Source organism: Lycorma delicatula, chromosome 10 (assembly GCF_047948215.1).
Source record: "Lycorma delicatula isolate Av1 chromosome 10, ASM4794821v1, whole genome shotgun sequence".
Classification (NCBI taxonomy): domain Eukaryota; kingdom Metazoa; phylum Arthropoda; class Insecta; order Hemiptera; family Fulgoridae; genus Lycorma; species Lycorma delicatula.
The window spans coordinates 72,461,634-72,489,017 of NC_134464.1; the positions used below are offsets into that span (position 1 = coordinate 72,461,634).

General features: G+C 29.2%; 1 protein-coding gene across 9 annotated transcripts in view; it reads left to right on the forward strand.

The window, feature by feature from the left end:
• The window catches only part of LOC142331023 (uncharacterized), a 735,029-nt gene that overhangs the window by 223,032 nt on the left and 484,613 nt on the right, over positions 1 to 27,384 (forward strand). For 2 of the 9 annotated variants that reach the window (XM_075376598.1, XM_075376602.1), the window contains exon 2: positions 14,798 to 14,927. The exons of the other annotated variants lie outside the window; for them this stretch is intronic. The gene's annotated coding sequence lies outside the window, so the exon portion shown is untranslated. The remainder of the gene's footprint in view (positions 1 to 14,797; positions 14,928 to 27,384) is intronic. 9 annotated transcript variants of the gene reach the window in all.

The following is a 27,384-nucleotide window of genomic DNA, read 5'->3' on the forward strand; positions in this document are numbered from 1 at the left end:
AAGCGTTTGGAAAAATATAGTTAAAAGAAGAGACAAACTTATAGTTCATATATTAAGGCGCCGTGGAATAGTTGCTTTGATATTGGAGGGACAGGTAGATGGGAAAAATTGTGCAGACCGGCAACGTTTGGAATATCTAAAACAAATTGTAGCGATCTAGGATGTTGGGAATATACCGAAACGAAACGACTGGCATTAGGTAGGGAATCTTTGAGAGCTGCATGAAACCAGTCAAATGACTGAAGACATAAAAAAAACACTAATTTTTACAGTTTTTCTTTTGCCATGAAGTTTGTAAACCACGTTAAGTATAAGGATTAACCACATTAATAAGTTTATGGATTAACCTTGGTCGCTTTCTCTGTGAGTAGTGATGTTAATCATACAGCCACTTCCTGTAATGAACAGAATGAATGAAATACAGCTAAATTCATCTACATTTTAGTGGACTTGATAATGTTTATATACATCAGCAAATAGGGCTCGGTTAAAAAAGCAACGAACGGGAAACCCACACATTTCTCATTTTTCTAAGTAAGGCTACTTATTATTATCAGGAATTAATATTATATTTTTTAAAGTAACATTGTTACGTGTCAGGTCGCCTAGTTATGGTTATACCTTCCAACAAATAAGATAATACAACTGTGAGGTTCCGTGGCGGCGTGGTATTATTTTGGTCTTTCATCCGGAGGTCCCGGTATCGAATCCCGGTCAGGCATGGTATTTTTCATATGCTACAAAATTCCATTTCAATATACCAAGCACAAACTTAAAGCTTATGTGGCGATATCATCAAGCCCAAAAAATAAAAAGTTGTACCCTATTTCATCCAGATAGAATCTGATATAATTGTTTGAATTTCTTATCAATAAAGTTTGGCGCATTTAACAGCCATATGTTTATTAATTGTTTATCAACGTAAGTAACGTAAATAATTGCAGCAAATGATAGGTTGTATACAATAAACAAACCGTAATTAACATTTGCGAAGTATGAATGTCGTAAAATTACGTATATTATTAACGCAATAAAAATATTGTGTTGTGGATTTGTTTATTTCAGTATGTCATTCATTATACCAGCTTACTAGCTAGATGTGCTGTTAAAAAATATAAAAAGTTTTAATTAAGTTTGAGCTTTTAGAAATTGAAATAACTATCAACAAAAAATATATAAATTAAGTAAGAGTTAAAATTGACTCAATAAAAGGTTTAAAAAAAGAAAAATTAAATGCATTGTTACAACCCAAGGAGAAAAGTCATAAAAATTCAATAATGCCATTTTTTTCGAACTGCTGGTTATTTTTAAAAGAAATCCATAAAAGTGTCATAAAAGTTGTCATTCATAAATTATTACCTTACAAAATTTATTGAGTTTCTTAAAATATAATCCTCTGAACAAGTATTTTATACTGAAACCTTAGTGTTAATAGATATCTTAATGTACTTTTATAATAAATTTTAAAAAACCTAATATAACACCTTTCTTTCTATGATAACTACGATAAAACACAAAAAAAAAGATATTCAACAAAATGGATATATTATTTAAAGCAAAATTATTAAAATAAAATCCCATAAAAATAAATAAATAACTAAACAAACAAGTATTAATCTACAATCAATTCCAAATGATAAAAGACATTAAAAAAAATAATAAAATATAAAATTATATAAAAAAAGAGCTTATCCAACTTAATTTAAATATTTATTTAGCGTATGGCAATAAAACATAACACCAATTACAGTCAAAATTATAAACAAATACTTAACAAACTAATATATGCTATCGATTCTGGAGTCGCCATCAGAAAATCTTCAGGATTCCCTTCATAAACTGTCCTAGGGCAAATTTCTGTGATGTGTCTGATAGTTTGATTTTCACCACACTCACAAAGGAGCGTCGGTGTTTTACACCACTTAATTTAAAATTTCAAAATGAAAAAACCCTACAAAAAGAAATTCTTGATTAAATAAACTTATCGGAAACCAGATTTATTAGAAAACGAATTTCTTCAAAACGATCAAAATCTTTTAAATAATTCTTCAATACTAAAATATAAATTAAGGTATTCGCAAGCAATATTTTCTTCTAAAATGATATAATTTAATAGATAATAAAAATGAATAACAGATCAATTTTAAAATTTTCATAAATAATTATAACTTACAAATGACTTAGGTTTCCTTGTAAAATTCATTCATAGTATTCTACTATTAGGGCAGGTCCTGTCACGGCTGCTGCTCTCTACCTTATTCTATCCTTTGCTAACTTCTTTGTTTCCGCATATTTTCCCTTTTCCATAACTCCAACCATACTTTGAAATCTCTTCTTTTCCTTCCATTCACGAAACCTTCTATCGCATCCACTAATCCTTCTTCTCATACAATGTCCTAGCCAGTTCCTATTCCTATCCCTATATTTAATCACATTTAGTATTCTCTTGTTCTCTACGATTTTTCTTAATACTTCTTTTGTTATTGGTCTTGCTATCTGACATTTATCATTCTGCGCCATACTTACATCTCAATAGTCTCAATTCTTTTTTCCTTTCTCATTGTCCATGTTTCAGCTCCACAGACCATTTACACTCCAAATAAAACTTTTCATTAATCTCTTTCTTAACGCTAAGTTTAACTTTCCACACAGAAGTCTTCTCTTCTTATTACATTCCTGAGTACTTATTAATATTATTTTTTTAATTTCTACTGTCCAAGTCAGGTCATTAGTTATAAAGCTTCTTAAGTAGTGAAAGTTCTTCACCTGCTCTAAAACTTCATTTCCTTTTCCACCTAATAACATACATTTTGTTGATCCTGACACCCTGACTTTCGCAAGCTTCATTTAAGTCATCAAGCATTTAATTTAGTTTACTTGGACTCTCTCCCAGTACCACCACCATATCATCAGGAAAACGTGTACATTCTGTTCTTCTTCACCCGATCTTTATTCCTCTTTACTCATTCAAACAGCGTTTAATTATTTCTTCCAGATATATATTAAACAGTGTTGGTGACATGCAACATCCCTGCTTCACTCCTCTTCTAATCCCTATTCTTCATGTCATTTCTTTGTAAAAAAAAGTGATTGTCGCAGCACGATGTTCCGTGGTACATGTTTTTGAAGCCGAAATTTTTAAATAAACAGAAGAGATTGCAACAGTGAAAATTCTTTCCAACTGCTGATATTTTTTATAACAGAAATGCCAACTTGAATATCAGATACAGTTTATCGGTTTTTCCTATTTGCCTCTTTAATTATTAAATTATCCTAGTAATTATAAAAATTAATTAAAATTTTTATTGCTTTTAATAAGATAAATTATTCTGTATTATACGTTTTACAAATATTTCGGAAAGTATTATTATGGTATTAGAAGAAGAAAAAAGGATAAGTAACAAGTATTTTGACTTTATAAAAGCCCATCCCATTTTAAGATATACATATGTCAATATTTCCGCAACACTTCTGTATCGGATTTTTTGATGCTGTAAAAGTTGCACGACTATTTAATAATTCCGGAGACATATAATAAAATAACTACCAGTGTATAACAAACCCAAATATAAATATATAAATAAAATGAAATTCCAAGTTGTATTAATGTATAATTGAGTCACAGAACATTAAAAGATAAAAAAATTTAAATGCAATTATTCTCTGGTAGCAATATTTTCTTTAAAACTTATAATTTCATATAAATAATGTAAAATTGAATGGAAAAATAAAGATATATTAAAAAAATAAAATTTTAAGATTTTATTTGGAGATTTAGGAAAAAAATCTTTTTTTAAATTTCAATTAACCCTAATTAAGTTATTTCAAATTTTTATTACAAACTGACTGAAAGATCGATGGTTGAAATTCTTAATCAGTAATTGCTAAACATTAAAAAATTTTATTACAGCTGAAAATATGAAACACGTCTTTAAAAAAAAAAAAATGGTTTATATGGTCATAGCTGGTTTTATAAAATATTCATTGAGTAGTGTAAAGTCTAAGTAGCATAGTGGTTGTTAACGCGACAAGTGACTGTTAAGTGGATGTGAAAACGTCTGTGTCCTTTGTAGTGTAGGAGGTGTGTAAACGTATGACTGCACTGTACAGTCCAACACAAAATTTCTTTTAATTCTCTCATCATTATATTCATCTTTTCACGCCTGGTTCTTTTGTATTTTAATACATAGTTAACTACATATATTGGTATAAAGATGTAAGATATTTCATTCAGTCTGGTAGTCCATCCAAGATATTTCATTGTAGGGAAAAACGAAATAGAATTTTGATGATGTGGGAATTTATTTTATAGTGATATCATATCTAGATTGAACTCTTGACACGGAAACAAATGGTAATGTTCAACAAACCAGTTTAATAAAAATTTTACTAATATAAAAAGAAACGTCTTTTTCGTTCTCAATACCGTGAAAAATTACTGAACTAATCATTACGAAATTTTAAATGAAACTTTCTTGTGATTCCCGTAATGATTACAACGGTTCAAATATCACTAAATTATAAATAATAAAAAAAACGTATAAATAAATAATCTAGAACTTCTTTTAACAAATTTAATGTCAACGTTAACATCGATCATTGTCTATGACATTATCGAGTTCTTCAGACGGTAATTATGAAAAGATCATTATGAATTATTATCGCAATATACGTAAAAAAACTAGTACGATAATAAAATTGATGGGAATAACGATTATTTACAAATTTAACACACTTTTGATGGTTTGAAGCATATTGAATTTTGACATTACTATAGACCTTTTCAGAAAGTTATATATTTTACTTTCTGAGCGATATAAAATGCCGAATAGCACAAGCTAAACGAGCCTTCAGTAAGAAATATAATTTGTTTACATCAAAAATGAATTTAAATGTCAGGAAAAGATTTTTGAAAGTGTATGTTTGGAGTGTCGCTTTATATGGAAGTGAAACTTGGACAATCGGAGTATCTGAGGAGAAAAGATTAGAAGCTTTTGAAATGTGGTGCTATAGGAGAATGTTAAAAATCAGATGGGTGGATAAAGTGACAAATGAAGAGGTATTGCGGCAAATAGATGAAGAAAGTAGCATTTGGAAAAATATAGTTAAAAGAAGAAACAGACTTATAGGCCACATACTAAGGCATCCTGGAATAGTCGCTTTAATATTGGAAGGACAGGTAGAAGGGAAAAATTGTGTAGGCAGGCCACGTTTGGAGTATGTAAAACAAATTGTTGGGGATGTAGGATGTAGAGGGTATACTGAAATGAAACGACTAGCACTAGATAGGGAATCTTGGAGAGCTGCATCAAACCAGTCAAATGACTGAAGACAAAAAAAAAAAAAAAATATATTTTACTAATGCCACTCAATTTAATTGTCTAATCTGGCGGCGACCCACAAGAACTCAACCTCAAGTGAGTAAAGTAGCACTCTGTAGAGTTCTATATCCTGAACCAAGAAGTTCCGACAGGGTAAATCATGCACATAATTGGCATAGATTCGACTTTCAATTTGATGATAACACCTTCGTAATGTCTAGATCAGCGAAGTTAAAGATAAAAAGAAGAACGTCTAGGATTAACAGAATTTATGTTCGTAGAAAACGTGAATCTACCCCAAAGCTTTCTAAAAGACGTAAAAGTAAGGTATACGTTCCGGTCAAAATCGAATTCAAACGTCGAGAAATATGTTAGCTCTCAATTCATCTTTTGAATTATCACATTGTAATTGATTCTCTGAATCTGAAAGATCTTGAAATGGGTAACATGATTAAAATGTGTAACCATTGGAATCTGTAGCGGCTCGTTTCTAAAATTAGTGAGGGGTGCTGCTCCAGAAAATTTTTTTTCTGGGCCTTTTCAAGGCCGTGGTTAAAGTTTTCTGTAAAGTAAAAGAACCGAAAAAATGAATCAAATAGAATAGCTAGAAGCAGGATAATAATATAATTCTACACTTTATGGCATCAAGGATATGGTACACGATTTAACCGAATAAATAATAAATGCCAATACAGAAAATATTTTTTAGTATTATTAGACAATAATTTAATAAAATATCCCCGCTATAAAACACTATTGTCCAATGGTGCTTAATTTAAATTTCTATGTACACAGAAACAAATACATAATTAGTTTTTACTAATAATTTCTCTTTCACCCTTCCAGCGTGTTTTTGGACAGATTTGGCAATCAAAGGGCCCTTGCTTTTCGTCATCTTCTGATAACTACTCTAAAAACAACTAAACGACTTTCATATTTCTTCCACCGACTAAACTAGAAAAGGAAATGAACAAGGAACACTCCATACACACGTGAAGTAAAAAAAAAAATACTTTCCACTAGAAAGCCAGAGTCGGCACTGCGGGAGCGACGGTGCTCTCTCTTTTTCTGTCTTTCTCTCTCTCTTCCTCGCAGCCTGACGTGCAGTTTATTATGTACGCATGCGCAGAACAGCCAAATACCACGCCTCTGGAACTGAGAAACGCTCAGTTTCATGCAAAATCTTTTGTATCTTTTTCATAAACTTGGGAATGGTTACTCACATAAGCTTAAGGATCGCATATTGTACAGGTGTAAAGAAAGAATTAAGAAAAAACGGCGTCATTATATTACATTTTATCGATAATATCAAGTGGAAATAGAGAGTGCTGCAGTTCCACAGTGCCTATACGCGAGCCGACACTGATCGCATTGCCAAAAGGCCGGTTATTGATGCGCATTTTCCACCACTCATCTCTTTGCTGTGTAATAGTTTTTTTAATTTATTAGTCAGTCGCGAAGTTATGTTCGAATTGAATGGACGTGTAATCGAAATATTAAGCCGATTTTACTCACATGAGTGTATATGATAAGTTAATTATTATGATTGTTTTCCGTATTTTGTTATTATAGTTATATATGTTAATCTTTAATAAATTAGTGTGTTTCGTTCTTACTTGTTATTTTATTTATGTCATAATACCGGCCCAGAGATTGAACTCAGTACCTTTTCTTTTCTTTTTCCTGTTGAGCCTCCGGTAACTACCGTTTAGATAATTCCTCAGAGGATGAATGAGGATTATATGTATGAATTTTAATGAAGTGTAGTCTTGTACATTCTCAGTTCGACCATTCCTGAGATGTGTGGTTAATTGAAAACCAACCACCAAAGAACACCGGTATTCACGGTCTAGTATTCAAATCCGTGTAAAAATAACTGGCTTTACTAGGACTTGAACGTTGTAACTCTCGACTTCCAAATCAGCTGATTTGGGAAGACGCGTTCAAGATCAAACGTTCAACGTTGGAGATCAACGTTGGTTTTATGCATTAAACAAATAACTTTGAAAAGCGTGTGGAACAAATATTCTCTTCATCTCTGTATTAATACTTCAAAGGCGGAAATGAATAAATATCAAAGTAAAATTAGTAGACTGTATAGTTGAAACTAATATATAGTTTCAACTTTAACTGAGAGAGTAATATCGTCGGAATTAACACATACCCTTAGGGATATAATGAAATTTGTCCAGCGTAGTTGGATTGGTAGATGCCAACTGAATCTTTGTAGGGTTAACCTTTAAAATCAAATATTATTATTGTAATATTATATTTGTTCCGTTTTTTTGACCTTATAAAGGTAACTTTTATTTAAACTATTATATTCTTTTTTTTTTTAAAAAATAATATTATAAAAATATCACTCGTCCTAATACTACAAAATAAAGGCATAAATTTATAATTTTGTTATCCTCTGTTAAATAAATACTGATATAGAAAAATACTGTTTTATTTTTATTTTTTCTCTTTCCAGGCGAATATTGCTAGAATATATAGGAATATATAAGTATATTAAAGGGGAAAGTACGGTGATCATGTCAAAAATGGGGTATTGCGTTTTTTGCAAATTAGTTCGTTTAAGAATATGACTAGTTTATCTAGACCAAAAGAAATGTTTGTATGTTCGAACGGATTGACCGAATCGATTTGCTGTAGATTTGGTCGTATTTAATTATTTAGCCAGGTTGTATTAATTCTATACGAATAATTCTTCTTCTTATTGTTCCTAATATTCTTCTTGTGTGTAACAGGGTATTGATCATTTTTTTTTTCAAAATTCATTTAGGAAGTAAGGGATTTAGCGAAAAATTACGATTTTCTTTAGAGATATTTTAGAGAAAACTAATTATTAAAGCAAATATTTTACTCATAAAAGAATGCATATATAAATAATTTTAAAAAAAATAAGTTTTTCAAAAAATCAATCTCTATTTCATAAAATGGTAATATATATTCTGTATTCTTCTGATCTATCTCCTTTCGGTTTAAATATTTCTCAAACATTTTTTGATAATTTATACTTCATTTATAGAGCTATCAAGAAATTTCTAAAACTTAAAAAAATATAACTCCAGACTGAAAATGCAGAAACGAATTTGAAAATTTTCTTTTTCTTATTTTAAACTTATTGAAGGTGGTGTTAGATTTACAGAAAACTTATTTAAGAAAATTTAGTATGTTTAACTTATAAAAGAATATTTTTAGGAAAATACTACTCTTTTTTTAACCTCCGGGGCCACCGTTAGGTATTGATTGCTTCAGAGGATGAAATTAATGACTAGAAGCAGCGTGTGAAAATGCCATGCCTGACCGGGATTCGAACCCGGGACCACCGAGTTTAACCTCCGGGGCCACCGTTAGGTATTGATTGCTTCAGAGGATGAAATTAATGACTAGAAGCAGCGTGTGAAAATGCCATGCCTGATCGGGATTCGAACCTGGGACCGCCGAAAGAAAGGCCGAGACGCTACCACTCGCGCCATGGAGACCGACTAGGAAAATACTTCTTAAAATTATTTTGCCTCTTTTAAAAAATATATATAGTCTGTTTTTTTTGTTTTTTTTTAATTTTTATTATGGAAAAAATATATTTTTTTAAATTTTCTTCATCACTTCACATCAAGGGTTATTAAGATTAAAATACTTTCAACCTTTTTTTTTTTAATTTAAATACCTTTAATTATATTATATTCCGGACCCAAACGAGAAGCAATTGTTTTTCCTTACTTTTCTAAAAATAATACTTTATTTTTTCAACATTTTTAAACAGTTCTCTTTTAAATTTATTTTTAAATAAAAGTCAAAATCTTAATTCTTGAAGTGCAAAACCTTTGAAAAGCTGTAAAAGTTTTTGTACCGGAATAGCCGGGATAGTCATGTAATACTTTGCCACTCTTTACAAACTTTTTTTTATTAAGATATTTTGTTTATAAATGCAGTTTATTAGTCTAATATAATATAATTTAAATTAAATAAATTATGTTAATATTATTACTTCCTTGTACGAAGTAAAGGAAGTATTGTGATCGCAAAAATCTCGGTTTTTAGATTTCAAGGGAAACATCCATTTTGCCCACCCCTGAATTCTTTTTGACTAGTTTCGATGTGATGTGTATACGTACGTACGTATGTATTTCGCGTAACTCAAAAACGATTGGCCGTAGGATGTCGACTGTTGTAACATCTAGTTGTGCACTTTCCCTTTTGATTGCAATCGACTGAATCAAAAGTGTGCAAAAAGCTCAAAAAAAAAAAATTGATTTTGGACTTTTTCTTAACTGCAGTTAAGAAAGCCCTCATTGAGAACTTTCATCATGAAAACAGCGTAAAAAAAATAAACAGTTTATCCTAAAAAAAAGAAAATAAATAAAAAAACAAAAATAATAGAAAATAAAGAAAAATAAATAGTTTTATACAACACGACAAAGTTTCTATAAGTCTACTTTATAAATGAAATGATTGTACGTTGCTTTGTCTTCTAAGACCAGTAAACACTGGACAAGCTTTATTAATGTTACATCAGCGTAATTTTTTTTTTGAATTGAATTATCAAATTCTTATTGTTTAAAGTTTATCAAAATAAAAAATCTAATAAATATGGCGCATTTTTCCTTTTACATACACAAAATGTTTAATTTAATTATTATTATGTAATAATTAAACTAAGTATTTGAACAAAAGATGTGTAAGTTACATGAGATTTTTTGTAATTTTTTTCACTTGTGAATACAAATATCATGTTTACAACATAAGTATGATGATCTTAAATAACCTAGAAAATTACTTCCTAACATAACAATATAATTATTTATAAAACTAAATTTACTTCCATTTAATTATTTATTTTCCTCCTTTCTCTTTAGTTAAAAGTTAAGACAATATTTTTATGTCGTTGACTGAAATGGTAAATATATATTTAAAATTTTTTTAACGATTTAATCCGATATTTCTGTTTTCATGAATTCTTAACGAAGCAAAAATCTATACGAAAGTGCTCTCAACATAGAGAAAAAGAGCAAAATAAATAAATAATATGCAGTAAGTAAATGTGTATTTATTTTTATAAATAAATAATGTTCTATATATTAAAATAATATTCGTACACATTAAGATTTAATGGTTCTAGTAGGAAAAAAATGGGATTTGTACACTTTTTATCATTAAGTTGGTACTTTCAATTTTGGCTTTCGTAATTTTTGCTGGATTTATAAGAAGGGAAAGGAAGGGATAAAAGAGGGATTAATTTCATAGACATCTTAATTTAAACCTTTAAAAGGAATTTAATATTAAGTTGTAGTAATAATAATTATTTTAAAAAATTAACGAATTTTTTTATAGAATTTCAGGTATTTAATTTTTAGTAATTAAAATTTAAAAATGTTTCGTTTTATACAAATGATTTAAAAATTTATATACCAAAATAAAATTTAAAATGTTACCTAAATTTGAACATCAGATATCTTTTTTGTACATACATTTTTTTAATATACCAATTGATAGACAATTCCAAAACATAAAAAAAAAAATTTGATAATTCAAAAACATTAAAAAACATACTCAAAAATTTAAAACGTGAAGTAGTATTTATTTATTTTATTTTTTTTTTTTGAGGTCACTGGACTATATTTTATAGTTAACTCTGGTTTGTCTTTTCTTTTTCTTTTTTTTCTTGATTACTTCCCAATACTTCTTCATTCTGTGAGATCTTGCTTTTCTGAGTTCTTCTGAACAAACCCCTTGTTGTTTTCTTTTCTTTAATTTTAAATCTGTAATTTGCTTCTTTTAGTATTTTTATACAGTCAGTTTTGTTTCGTAAATCTTCTATTGTGATTTCTAGTACCTGTATATCTTGTTTAATTTCGGTTATCCAAGTCGGCGTTTTGGACATTTTCCAATATTTCTCAACCAGTTTCCTGATGAGCCTATTCGGTTCTGTTCTTATTATGTGTCCAAAGAAGGAGACTCTTTTTTTTCTAAAGTAGTCTAGAGCTTGTTGTACGTCTTTATGTACCTCTTGGTTTGGTATGAGTCTCCATTCTCCCCCATGAAGTAGTATTATTATAATGTATGTACTGCGGTATCATTCTCCGCGCAATAAACAAATCCCGCGGAGGGTCTCAGCATCCTCGCACACAGGTATTCCTTAAAACATCAGGTTGGTCTAATGGTGAACGCGTCGTCCCAAATCAGCTGATTTGGAAGTCGAGAGTTCCAGCGTTCAAGTCCTAGTATAGACAGTTATTTTTATACGGATTTGAATACTAGACCGTGGATACCGGTGTACCGGTGATTGGTTTTCACTTAACCACACATCTCAGGAATGGTCGAACTGAGACTATACTGGACTACACTTCATTTGCACTTATATATCATCAAGTATTATCTGAACGGTAATTACCGGAAGCTAAACAGGAAAAAGAAAGACGTTACTCCTACAAAAAATAAATGGTACACGAAATCTATATATCATACCTTTCCGACCAAACTATATTTTTTCACTAATTTTTTTCCAAAATTATAATGGAATAAAATTTACCTGCGTTTGTAACCGAGAATCTACGCTGAAATACTCGTGCAAATTTTTTTCTGAAAAAGATTACGGTTTGGTTATTTTCAATTGAATGATTTATCATTTGTTTTTCATTCAAATACAAAAAAAGGCATTAGAATAAGTTTAGATATAAAGGCAGTTACTTTTATACGGATCTGAATACTAAATCGTGGGTACCGGTGGTTCTTTAGCGGTTGGGTTTCAATAAACCACATATCTCGGAAATGGTCGACCTGAGACTGCACCAGACAACTCTTCACTTACACTCGTACATATCATCTTCATTCATCCTCTGAAGTAATACCTGAGGTGATTCCCAAAGGCTAAACAGGGGAAAAAATATAATAATACCTTAAACAGTAACAGAAAAATTCTGAGAATTAAATTTTTTACTGTTATTGATTTGTATATTTACCAATTATTTAACTCCAAAACCAAATAGAGTTTAGTGTGACAAAGTTTTTTTTACTGTTAACATCTACTAAATTAGGTTCCATATAATTAAAGTACACTACGCAATAATTACTTTACTAAAATCATTTTAAAACTGCTAAAACAGCTTCTATTTGAAAGACAGATGATTGGAAAGTCACTAATCTAGAAACGCACAAATTAGGCTAATGAAAATAGTAAAAAATTATTAGACGCATTTTTTTTGCAAATTTTTTACTTATTTTTCTCAAGTGTACCTTCAAGTTAGTTTAAAACAAAGGTTGTAAAAGCATAGACTTCTTTCAATTTTAATAAGCTATTTTAAGAAACATTTCTTAAACGAATCAAAATGAAGATCGCTTATAATTTTTTCTATTGTTATTTAATAGAAAAGATTAATTTTCAGAAAAATCTATAAACATATATTACATCTTGTTTAATTTTTTTAATACAATTTAAGTCTAAATCTTTTGCAATTATACTGTATACATCAGCAAACGGTTGGGGGTGTGTGTGTGTGTGTGTGTGTGTGTGTGTGTATGTGTATGTGTGTGAAAGAATACACACATATTTTAGTGCGTGCGAACGCGCACGCATCGTACGTTTAAAAATTATATTTGTATTGCGCGATTTAAGATACAGCTGAGTTATCACATTATATGAAAGAGAAGATATTTCGTAAAATTAAACAATACACTTGTCTAAGCGTGCACGATATATATACTCAATTTTTCCCACAAAACAGAGAGAAATGTTATTAAATACGTTTTTGCACTCAAGCCAGATTGTTTTTATCAAAAAAGAAATAGGCTTATCTCCAACGAAGCTGGTTTCTTTGGACCGACGTCGATTAATATTAGGGATTGAATGTATACCTACGCGCGTCACCATGCACGCGCACACTCTTGTGAGCGTTGCTAATGCAATTTAATGTAATTATTGTTGTATCATGTACAACTTTTGTAACTGTTTCTCCCTAGTTACATCTTCATCTTACTCCTGTCTATTACGTACGAAATCTTAATTGAAGTATATTGTGGTTTTCCTAATGGAATATTACGTTACACTAAACTTGCTTTGTTCTCGCCAAAATTCGTTCTATTTTACCTCCGTATTGACTTTCCCAGCTGTTATATAAGAAGGAAAACATTGTTGTCAATCAAAATAAAACGTCTGTTTTTTTGTTTTTCTTTGAGGTCCCCCAGGATCTAAATTAATACTAAAAACATTCCCGCATCCCTAAAATGTCGAGTTTACACATTCTTCTAAGATTAGATCATTCCATTATAAAAATATGAACTTTTTACCACTAAAAATCTTCTCTAAATTTCCCTCTATCAAAAAAGCAACCCTTTCTTAATCCTTATCATGTGGCAGATAAACATCCCCTAAAAATAAGAGTTCTATAATGATGTGTAACTTTCTTTTTTTATTTAAACATTTAGACTTGAAAATTTGTTATTTTTTCTAAACTGATGTTACCTAGACAGAATATATCAATCAACTTTTATCACCGAAATAGGGGATAAAATTTAAAAATGTTTGAAAAAAGTTTTAAAAAGAAAGTAATGCAAATCAACTTTCCACACTGCATGAGATTTTGTTGAGAGCAACGGATTTTTGTTTTAGATGGACCTGGACTGTAGCCCATCACAGACTACGGTCATGGGTGATTATTTTTATCGCGATCATCCGTCAAATTGACTCACAATATGAGGTAGAACTGTTCTCTGTCATCTGAAGGACTTGATCAAGGACTGGGATAAACCGCTACCTGGTTTAAAGAACGATGGTAGAAACTTGTATGAACAAAATAGAGTTGAAGCACGAGATGATCAGAGAAAAACAGAGTTCTTCACAGTTTTGAAAGTAGAGCTTTGTGCTTATTTTAACTGATAAATATTATTACTGCCTTATGAATCCAAACTCATTTTGCAGTGATTTTAATAAACTAGTTAATAAATCTGAAACACAAAATCTGCAGAAAAAATTAATAAATTAAATATATAGTTTGAAAATTAACTGAACAATAATTTTGTAATGTAACAATGTAACAATGATTTCAATTTATTTTCCTGATCGAATAATTTTTAAGTCTTAACCATCTGACAGGAAATAAAATATAAAAAATTTCATGCAAGGTAGCATTGAAATAACATACAGTAACAATTTAGAAACGTACTTAAATGAAACGTAAAACGAAGCTTTTGAAATAGTAAATGGAGAAAGAAAATTGGTTAAACCGTTGTGAAATTCTTGATAAACTATAAAATTAAATAAAAACTCAGATATCGAACAAATTTTGTTTTATATAAAGTGCAAATATGTCAAAAAACTTTTCATGAACAATATAAAGAAAAAACTTCTATTACTATAGTCTACCTGAACGCACGAGTGCTTGTGTATGTATATAATTTATCATAAAAAGTAATAAATACGGTCACTATAAAAGGAAACAAAAAAGTTCAGAAAATATTTGTTAATCTTGTTTCAGGTACGAGTATAATCTGCGAATACAGAGATCTGTTAACCGTTGATTGCTACCATTACTTATATTTATTACAACTGAGAGATGTAGCAGATGAAATTTATAGCGGAAGAGATAACAAAGCATTCCATTTGAGGTACGTAAAAAAAAATGGCGTCTATTTTTCGGTTTTCTATTTTTAGATAAGTTTATTTTTGTTTCACTTTTATAATTAAAATTCATTTACTTGTATAAAGTATTCAGAAAATTAATGAAAAAACGAACATTATGTGTATTAATAGAACTATGTAAACATGATTACGTCAGTTATTTTAGGGAGAATGATGATGAAATCACCTTCTTTTTTTTGTAGGATAAGAAATCGTACTTCGATAGACAGAGGTTTAATGAATGATTTAAACCTTATCATACTAAGGTTCTCCTAGTTTTATTATTCGGCTTAATTTGTTATCAGGGTACTAGTTATCGCAAATCAACTGATTTCGAAGTCGAGAGTTCTAAGGTTCAAATCCTAGTAAAGGTTGTTATTTTTTTACGGATTTGAATACTAGATGGTGGATACCGGTGGTTCTTTGGTGGTTGGGCTTCAATTAACCACAGATGTCAGGAATGGTTGACCTGAGACTGTAGTACAAGACAACACGTTATTTGCATTCATACAAATATCCTCTTCATCCTCTGAAGTAATACCTTACGTTGGTTCCGGAGGCTAAAAATAAAAAAGAGAAGGTACTAGTTCTCAGGGTACTAACAAAACAACTTTGAGCACTGAACCCATTATTTATGTAATGGATCTTTTAATAGCTAAAAAAGGAGCGGGCTTAAGGAATAATTGAACTATGATTAAAGATATATAGTACAAACACACCTGGTGTTAGTTTCATCGACAATATATAATTCAGATTCAATTTTTTTTTAATTTTGTTTGTTATTTGAATGGTTAAGTTAATGAAGAGTCCAAGTTTTTTGTTCTTGTCTAGGTTTTTTCTATGGTCCCATTTTCGTTCAGCTGTAGTTCGTTCGACGAATCCTTAAGTATTACCAATGACTGAACATAAAAATCCAGTTAAAATAATGTTTTAACAAAAATCATTCATTTAACTTTATAGTTAATGTATTATATTTATAATTAGACTTGAAGCTGAAGGAATATCATTGTTAAATAGCAGAGGCGTGGCTTAAGTCCCGCACCCAATTAAATTTGAAGCAAACCGTCCGACCAATCATCCAATTTACAGTTTACCCAATCATCTAACCCCATCATATGATTGTTAGGTGAATGGTATTCTATGAACGACACTAATTTGAATTTAATATTATGATACAATTATTAATACTGTGCAGGAAAAATCGACGAGAGATTACACAAGACATTCTTATGAAAATCTAACATTACAAATGATTTAACTGTTGTTAAAATTTTCAATAGAAAATACCACAGATTAATTAAATACAAAATTCTCTTTTTTTTTAATTCCACTCCTGCCATTAAGTAGGTTTTGTAACAAAGAATGGGTCGTTTTTCTAACCACTCTTCGCAAGTGAAAAAATACGTCATTATTTAAGCTTTTACAATTTTATAATAACTATAAAACTGATAACACATCAAATCCCAGTTGTTATTCCGGATTTCTTTTTTAAAGATACATTTTAAAAACAAGAAAAGTAATGTTTAAGAAAGTTAAGCACCACGTGATCAAAAAATTATTTTTATCTATTAAATTTGTAAGTTTTATGATTTTGATATAACGGTTAAATATGTTAGATATTTATCATTTCTGTGTGTATATGTTCAAGCAAGTAATTATCCATTGTTTTAAAATCTTTGTAAACAAATTATTTTATTAACACTCAAGTTAACGGAGAAAATGTTATTATACAAACAACTTATTAAAAAGAAAAATTATTAAATTCCAAGATTTATCCGAATCAAAACCATTTTTAAATGGTTTTAAAACCAAAAACGCAATTGTGCATTTTCGGTGGTTCCACAGTTTGAAAAACATTTTCTCTAAAAATTATCGATTCTAAACCTATTGTTCACCCGATATAACCATTATATTTATTAGGTACTTACGTATTAACGCCACCGTAGCTACAGATTTATTTAAAATTGAGTATTTATTTTATTGAGTCTCTTTATTAATTTTAAGAAATGGTTATTTATATTTATTTATTTTATAAATATAATTTAACCAAACTTAACCTACGCTCGCTTCGCTCGCTAACCTTGACTAATTAACACCATAATTTTTTGAGTATTTATTTAATAAATTCAGTAATTATTGTTATTTAAATAAATAATTGCAATAAATAGACAATAAAAAGAGACTGTTTTGAATCTACGTTAAACTATATATCGGGCCATTTTCCAGCGAAATCCGATTGACTACTTTGTTTTTAAATAAAGCTGTAGCTGCGGTAGTGTTAATACGTAAGTACCATTTATTATTTTTATAACCATTTATATTTATTTATTTTATAAATATAATTTAACCAAACTTAACCTACGATCGCTTCGCTCGCTAACCTTGACTAATTAACACCGTAATTTTTTGAGTATTTAAATATTAAATTCAGTAATTATTTCATTTTTTTATTCATTTAAATAATCAAAACATAACTGTTAATTAATCCAGGTTAGCGAGCGTAGGTTAAGTTTGGTTAATTTACAGCTATAATTTTATAAGCAGCAAACTTTTGAGTTATTGTTAAATAATATCACTCGATATCAAAAAATATCAACAGAATAACATATTCGTAATCAGCATGTAAAATAGGTTTAGAGTCGATCATTGTTAGACAAAAAATGTTTTCAAACTGTGGTACCACCTATGTACACAAGTACCGTTAAGAGAATTAATAATAAATTAGTGTTGATTAAATTAATAGTGCTGGTACGTTTCTTGTTTTATTTTTTTTTTTTTTTATTTTATTTTTCTAAGATAGATTATATTTTACATATATATATATATATATATATATATATATATATATATATATATATATAACAAAAAAATTGTACGATATGGAAGACCTACCGCATTGAAATAATTATAGAATAACAGAGCAGACCTCTACAAAAACAAAAAAAAAACAACATTAAAAACATAGAGAGGAAAAAATTAGAGCAAGAATTCAAACATTTTAAAACAACAATAATAAAATATAACTAACGGTAAAATTTAAAAAATGAGTTACCTACTGAAACCATCAAAATTTTATATCTCATACTTTTTTATTTTTACTAAAATATGTATGGACATCAATTACATTAACTTAAAGGGGTTTATGTTTTCAATTTCAACTATCATTTGATACGTAAAGCTAAGGCAACACTTTAAATAAATTAAAAGTTTTAGTGTGCCTCTAATTTTTGATTTAGTAAACGGTAACAAAATAAAATTAATATCAAATAATATGTATAAATATAATTGTGTGCTTAAGACCTAATGGCTGAAGTGAAAACTTCTGTAGCGTTCGTAATCGTTTGGAAGTAATATATATATTATATTAATGATCTAAATATTTTCTTTGTCATTACTTGGACGAATCAGAAGCAATGCGTAATTTAATATTATTTACAGATATGTAGATAAAATTATTTATTTTTTCATTTATAATTAAATTTTTTTCATTTAATATTACATATGTAAGGAGTGCATGAAATTAGCTATGCGTAATGGAAATTATATTTTTAAATATTATACTCTCGCAGCAAATATATATGAAAAATACATAAATTTACTTACATACACAATGACTAAATTACTCCTCGATGATTTCTTTATAATAGTACTATGATTCCCTAAACGTATACACTGAAAGACAGGTATTACTGTTAAACGAATAACACGGACACTGAACAACTACTATAAATGTATTTAACACAAAACAAACACAGCCAAGCACAGAAGGCCACGTACAACTGATTGCTTCTCCCTCGCTCGGCTAGACTCGGTTCCCCCGAGTTTTCCCGAATGAGCGTATCACATAGCTTGACGGATCAGACCTTTTCAATACCCATCTAAAAATGCGCGTCGCGTCTAAACAAAGTTTTCACTATTTCAAAAATTAAATAAATAACCATGATTTATATGAATTAATTTTGATTATAAATAAAAACAGACAAATGAATTCCTACCGAGAAAAAGTAACAGTAACCATTATTTTAATTATATTAAAAATTACAATGCAGTTTCCAAGTTTAAATTATTACGGTATTATTCCTTTTGATTAGATTTGAATTGCCGTACAGTGGTACTAAATTAATAGCGCTGTTTCGGCATTGGCTTTCAACCTGTTGTGTAACAGTACAGACTCAAAATAAATTAATTTTCATGTTCATGGTTTGAGTTTAATCTAATAATTTAATATAAATAAAGTTAAATATATTAACTGTTCAAAGATTGTACGTTTGCAAAGAATAAAACTGAATTATTCCATTGTTATATATTTGAAAACTATTATTACACTCTTCTGCAATAATAAATTTCAAAAATTACGTTAATTTATTGATTTCAAATAAGTATGTGAATATAACATTCCAGAATAATTTGTTGAAGCAGTGAAATAGATTAAAATATTAGTTTTTTAATTCATCTCTTTACAGTATTAATGTTTCCATAAATATTATAAAATGTACGTAGAAACATATAAAATAACAATATATTAAGATACACGGGAAAAATTCCGATTCGACAGACTGAAATAATAAAAAAATCTAAAAATGTGTAAAACTCAATCTTTTTAAAGATACGGATATGTTTATTAAAATTTTATTGAACTAATTTTTCGATGATATTTTTAAGTTTAAAATATGCACACGTTTAAAATTCTCGTGTAGTCCAAATCTCTCTTTGATACTATCCAATCATAATTTCCCAACTCTCATTTGATTACTTGATAGAAAAAGCTAATAGAATTAATCCCTTTAACATTTAAACTGTTACATCAAATTCGGCGACGTAAGTTGAACATTTCCTGAGAAATAAAGATAATTATAAATACATAAACTTACATGTAAGAAGTAACATAAATTTAGTACTTTTACATTCAGGGGAGAAAAATATTAAGAAGTACAAATATAAAAAAATCTGATATGGACACCACATGATTTCCTTGTACACCTATTATATTATATATATATATATATATATATATATATATATATATATATATATATATATATATATATACACACACATTTTTTTACAATCAGAGATTAATAATTATTAATAAATCAATATATTAAAATTAAAAAAAAAAAAAAAGGTAAAAAGAAAAGGAAATGAAGTCGGATTCGAACCTAGAACCTATGTGCCCCCCTTGTTCTTGTTCGGTTGTTTGGTTCGGATTCGAACCTATGTGCCTATCGTTCCCCTTGAACGATCCAAATATTTCATTAATTAAAATTTTATTTGGCTATAACTCTGGAATCAATAAAAATAAGTACCACTTATTATCATAAGTTAAGCTTTAATTTCTTTGTTTTAGTATAAATTATTTATTTATAGTTTTATTATAAGTAAGCTTTTCAACGATAATTGCAAAAAAATTGCATTTATCGCTGAAAAAATAGTTAAAATTGCACTTTTATCGTTGAAAAGCTCTCAGTGAGGGCTGATTACTGCAGTTAAGAAAAAGTCTATTATCCAAATTTCTTTGGATTCAGGTCGAATGCAATCGAAAGGTCTTTTGGTCCAGTCGATTGCAATCAAACGGAGAGATGATACAACAGTCCTAAATCCAAAATTTCAACATTCTACGGCTAATCGTTTTTGAGTTTTGCGAGATACTTACGTACATACAGTTGTCACGCCGAAACTAGTCAAAATGGATATTTCGGTTGAAATCTGAAAACCGAGATTTTTCGCGATCACAATACTTTCTTTACGTTGTACAATGAAGTAAAAATGGGGATTTATTATTTGACTTATAGCGATTTATTAATATATATTGTACTTTAACGACCAGAAAAATAAAATTACGTACGATTTAGATGTTAGTTAAAGTGTCTTTTATAAATTTAATTATGTAATTATTTCGGCAACTTTATCACCTAAAGTACAAGTTTTACATGCCATATTGAACTGCAGCTAAAATAGGACGTAAATGCATACCGTCACGGATTTAATGAAGCATTATAAAAATGTATTATACGTATATATAAAGAAGAATGTTTGTATGTCCGTTTGTCTTTTATACAGATTTACAGTTTTATTCCGATCGTGACAACATTTTGCAAACTAATATTTCAATACAAGAAGAAAATATTATCTATATTTCATTTCGAAAAAAAACACCTTTCTCTTTTCCCCTTTTCGACTGTCGTTCAGTATAGTCTGTAACCAACATCAAATTTTACGATTAAGTTTACAAAAGTATAGCAAGAAAATAAAGTCGTAACTATGGAAATCGATGATTACTGGAAAAAATATTTTCGAATAATAGGCTAATTATGTGTAAAAAATAATAATATTGGGAAATTAATTATTTGGAAAATTGAGACATGTGCATAAAATAAATCTCAAGGCAAAAGCATGCGGGTTCACTTACGGGGTTTACAGTGGCTGCTCGTAGCTAAAATTAGTAGGGGTGCTGCACCAGAAAATTTTTTCTCTGGGCCTTTTGAAGACCATGGTTAAAGGTTTCTGGAAAATATAAGAACCGAAAAAATGAATCAAATAGAATAGCTGGAAGGATTATAATAATCTAATTCTACACTTTATCACATTCAAGAATATGTATTCGTTTTAACCGAATAAATAATAAGATATCAATACAGATAATATATTTTAGTATTGTTAGACAATAACTTAATAAAATGTCCATTTAAAATCTCTATAGTCCAATGGTGCTTAATTTAAAATTCGGTTTACACAGAAACAAATAAATAATTAGTTTTTACCAATTACCTTCTCTTTCGCCCTTCCAGCATATTTTTAGGCAAATTTAGCAATCAAATAGCCCTTGCTATCCGCCAACTTCTGATCACTACTGAAAAAACAACTAAACCACTTTCATATTCCTTCCACCGACTAAACTAGCAAAGGGAACTAGCAAGAACGCTTCATACACACGCGGAATAAAAGGAAAAACTACCTTCCACCAGCACGCCAGGGTTGACAGTGAGGGAGCGACAGTGCTCTATCTCCCTCGCAGCCTCGCGTGTAATTTCCTACGTGCGCATGTGCATAACAGCCAAAAACCTTTACACTGAAACTATGAAGCGCACAGTTCCATACAAAGATTTTTGTATCTTTTTCATAAACTGGGGGTTGGCTACTGACATTAAGCTTAAGGATTGTATATATTGTACAGGTGTAAAGAAAGAATTAAAGAAAAAGGCTCATTATATTAAATATCATCGATAATACCAAGTGGAAACAGGAGGTGCTACAGTTCCACAGTGCCTATACGCGAGCCGCCATTGAGGGACAAACAGGTTCAGAACAGTTCGCACAACAGTTACTATACTTGGCAATGGATAATTTCTGTAAACCCCACTACCGGTTCAATTTCATTTCCCCTCAAATTTCTACAACATGGTTTTTTCACTCGACGAACTTATAATTAAAGTTTTTTCGGGTATATTAAAAATTATAGCTTGCATCGATGGCTGTGCGAAAGGAGCTCCTAAAAACGACAGCGTTAATATGTTAATGATCTAATTCCTGGCTATTCTACTACTTATTCATCCATTGATAAAGTAATCAATATTGAACAAGGTATTTATTAGGCTTTGGGGTTTTTAAATTATTTGGAACCCCGGGATAATCACACATCTCAGTAACGGTCGAACTGAGACTGTACAATACTACACTTCATTTACAATCATACATATCATCCTCTGAAGTATTATCTGAACGTTAATTACCGGAGGCTAAACAGGATAAAAAATTTAACTTTGTATAAAATATACAGCATATAATAATTCTACTTATTTAATTTTCTGTTTTATCTATTCGTCCACTTCGTAGAATACATATTTATATATTCATGTTTGACAAATATAGATCGAAATTGATCTTGGAAGTAGAATAAATTAATAAATAAATTGATTTATTGTATTATTATTATTTTTTAATTGTCATTAGTGTTTTTCTTGTATACGATAATTAATAAGAAAACGAAAAACATGAAGAAATCAGTGCTTTCAGATTTTTTTTTTGCCTGATACAGCATAGTTAAAAAAATACGACGTTAAAACAAAAGGTAATACTGTATGAGAATATACATATGTATTGATATTGATATAAAGTGAGGTTATGTTTGCAAAATTTTGAAAAAATTAACCCCAAAAATCCCCTTACCCCTAGAGATATTGATCCCAAAATTTTACCATATATACGAGTAGTCCCTGTATAAAAGTTCATCAAAACTAGTCTATCCAGTCCAAAAGTTATTAAGCTTTATATACGACGTATATAGAACCGAGGTAAGTTAGAACGTACGACGTAAGTTAGAACATTACACCTATTCTTTTTATTTTTTTGGGGGTCCCTGGGCCATGAAACGTCGAGAAATGAAAAACCCCATACTCCATTTTTTGACTGATTACCGTACATTCTTTCTTGTGGCATTATAAAGTTATGATGCCTGGAAAGTAAAAGTAATTAGCACTACATAGATTTATTTAATATGATTTAATGTATACAGGTATACAGTATATATATATATATATATATTTATTTATTTTAAAATAAAGCTGATGTAACAAGATGTTATTCTGTTTACTATACAGGAAATTTAATATAAAATGTAAAATACAAGAGGGCAGTATTCTTACATACCACCCACGTTGTAAAAAAAATGAAAAAACTATGAACTAGTAAAACTAATGAACATGTAATTTTGAACAGCAATTCGTCATGATTATTTCGTTCTCTTTGTTTCTTATTCATCCCACTACCTTTAAAGGTACAGAAAAAGTGACTATCATAGGAAGAGAATATACGGAGGGGAAAAAACAGCGTGAAAACACTATAATAACATATCAATAGAGGATGCATACAGTGTACCTATTATGATATTATAATTTAAACGTTAGAAATAGGAACTATTTGAAAGAAATTTATACAATATTTATTATTAGCTAATAATTTCCGATTAACAATTCACATGATACAGCCTTTCATCCTGAAGGTTCTGGGTTCAAATTCCAGTCAAGTAAAAAAAAAAATTGTTCTGTAATTGCCGAGTGTAATAAATATATACATCATACAATCAATATAATTTTTATTGTCTTCGTAGATATAGATATGTAAATGAATCTATATTTTTAATAACTTCAAATCATGATATACACATACATATAACATTAAATAAAATGTGAAAAATATTTAATAATCTTGTGATAGAACTTAACAGAATAATATTATGATAAATAATTTAATTAAAATTAATTTTTAATGCTTCCTTTATTGTCATTACTTTTTTATTACCTCCGTTTCTCAGAACGGACTTGTGAAAAAATCTTTTAAATAAATAATAACACAAAAACCCGAATATATGAGGTACTTTCCACTTTAAGATTTGGGATAACTGAAAAAAGTACTTCTACAACTTTAATATTTACATTTTTTTTATATATATAAAAAAATTATTTTGAAAAAATAAGCTTTAGCAAAAGCATGAAACGTAGAAAAAGAAAAACAAACATTATTTGTTAACTAATAACTAAGGGAAAAAAGTTAAATTCTGCAATTTTTTAGAAATTTATAATCTGTTCTTGTAATATGTTCTCTAAATAATTTATTTAGAGAACATGTCTTATAATATAAATTATATTATATTTTAATTTAATCCTATATACATCGGATTTTACAGTTACTATTTTCCAAATTTCACACCTACATATTTTTTAAAACTGTATGAAAAAGGGGAAAATATGTTACATGAATTATAAAGAATATATTAATGATATTTTATATTAAATTTACATATTTAAAATCTTAAAGTAAGTTAAATTTATCTTTTTAAAGATAAATTAGACCATTAAAGAAATTAGATAGAAGGACACTAAGAACGAACCTAGGCCCAAAAAAAAAAAACAACAGAAAAATACATACCGAAATCCAACCAAGACCCGAATGAAGAAATAAAGGATATCGAAAAAGCGAGAAAAAGACTGAGATTCCTGGGCCGTGTATATAGAGACTAAAAAACAAATATTCATTTTTACCCTAAAAACAAAAGAGCAATCATGGGTACCTACAACAAATGAGGAAAAAATTATAGAATCTAAGGATCCAAGAACAGGATACGAAAGATAGAAAGCTATTCCAACAAAAAACTACACGAAGTTGAATTTGAAAGGGTGAGGAAGGAAAAGAATCACACTCAAGTGAAATGTTCAGAAGAAAGAAAGACCAAATACGCAAAAATTATGAAAGAGTATTGAGAGAAAAGAAACCAAAAAATTATATTTGTGCGATCAATAATTGACCTAACGGCAAAAATATATGCCGGCCTCCGTGGCGCGAGTGCTAGCGTCTCGGCCTTTCATCCGGAGGTCCCGGGTTCGAATCCCGGTTAGACATGATATTTTCTCACGCTAAAAAAATTTTCATTCATCTCATCCTCTGAAGTAATACCTAACAGTAGTCCCGGAGGTACAAAAAAAAACCGCAAAAATATAATATAAAATGACTTAGTTTCTAAAATTTATAGAAATATGTTCCGAAATTATATTTTTGAAACATTTTATATACGTATTTTCTTCGGTTGTTGAATTGTATTTAAATTTAAATTCTGCGAATTAAGTATAACGTGTTGATTTGTACGTAATTTTAATTTGAATTATTAAATTAAATATTGTATACGGCTTATTATTTTTCATCTTCACATGTGATATTGCATAATATAAACAAAAACATGAAATTAATAATTTGCCGATAAAAATTAAGCCAAAAATTTTATAACCAAGAAAAAGGCGTAGTTTTGTCATTACTTTGATAGCAATAGTTTCTTCAATCTATTTTAGTAGCTGGTTTTAATTATTGTTGTCTTAAATACACTTTTGTACATTCGTAGACAACTTTTTTTCCTAGAGATTTCACCTGTTAAAACTCTGACCTTTATTTGTTTAAAAACTTAAAAATATTCTTATTTTTATTTTTTTTTTGAACAAGAGAATAAGTAAGATTATTAGTTAAAATGTAATTATTTTAGATATATCTATAGAGTTGAAGACAAATAAACAACATAGATTTGAAAAAGTGATTTGGGGCATTAAAATAAGGAAAAATCTATATATTACAATCTAAAAACTCCTTTTTTTCCAACTGTTTCTAAATCATTAAATAGATAAATTGACTATTGATATAGTCATGATTGAAATAGATATCTCCCTATTTTTTATGGAACAGTGACTTTTGTGGCTTAACAGATATAATAAATCTATTTATTTATTATAGTTTTAAATTAATTTTTCCAAAAAGATTGAAACAGAATACTAAAATTCGGTATACACGTTTAACATAATAATAAATAAATTTATTTAAAAAAAAATACGTTTTACGCCATCAAAAGTTTACGATAAAATATTTTTTATAAATATTAAAAAAAATCTTTTTATTTTTAATCTTAAAATTAAATTGCATTCCTACATAAATTTCGAGGCCTACGCATTTTACTTTACTTTGAGAGTTGTTGAGGCCCGTAGTGACGACAGCTTCCCAATAATAAATTACTGACTATGAGTATATTTTAAACACTGATCTCGGTATAACTGGATAGGGTATCCTTACGGCGTAAAATACAATTAAGTGTTCAATACTGAAGCTACTCCAGCGCCGCAGAATAAGTGGATAGGAACTAAATAAAACCAAATTAATTATATACGCTTGCACGACTATAATCGTGATGTGTAGGGATGTTTATTTTACCAAGTTAGATAACCAAAAGAGGTCCCGGATTTGAGGTCTCGGGTTCGAATCCCGGTCAGGCATGGCATTTTCACATACGCCACAAATCATTCATCTCATCCTCTGAAGCAATACCTAACAGTGGTTAAAAAAAATAATAACCAAAAGAACGCAGTCATTTTCGCAACACAAGCACAAATTTACGGACAGTTGTAGAAAATTTTATGTAATATCAGATATATAGTTATATAGGGATCAGTGTTCAAATTACAAAATCAGAACACTTCTACTGGATCGGTTTAAAACGTGGTTTCATCCCTACTCTTACACTCCTCACCTTTAATAATTCTGATTATTTCGTAAGCGAAACCGTGATGGGAAATATAAAAACCAATTAGTGTCTCCTTTACTGATCAAACTGTTGCTCCGAAGAAATTACGTAGTTGTTATAAATTGAACACGCTTTATTTTTTATTTATCATTATTATTCTCACAAGTATATGTTTAATGAACACAGCGGGATCTAGAGGGCAGAAGAACCCTTTGGCTAGATGGAACCTAGCGGTCAGGATATATTTAGCCTGAACAGCTAAACGTCTCCTGACCGCGACGGGAAACGCAAGTAACCATTTACACGGGCGTATAACACGGGGTATAAAAAAATATAATTTTTTTATACTTTTATTCGAATTTGAAATTCAGTGCAAAATTAACTGCAAAATT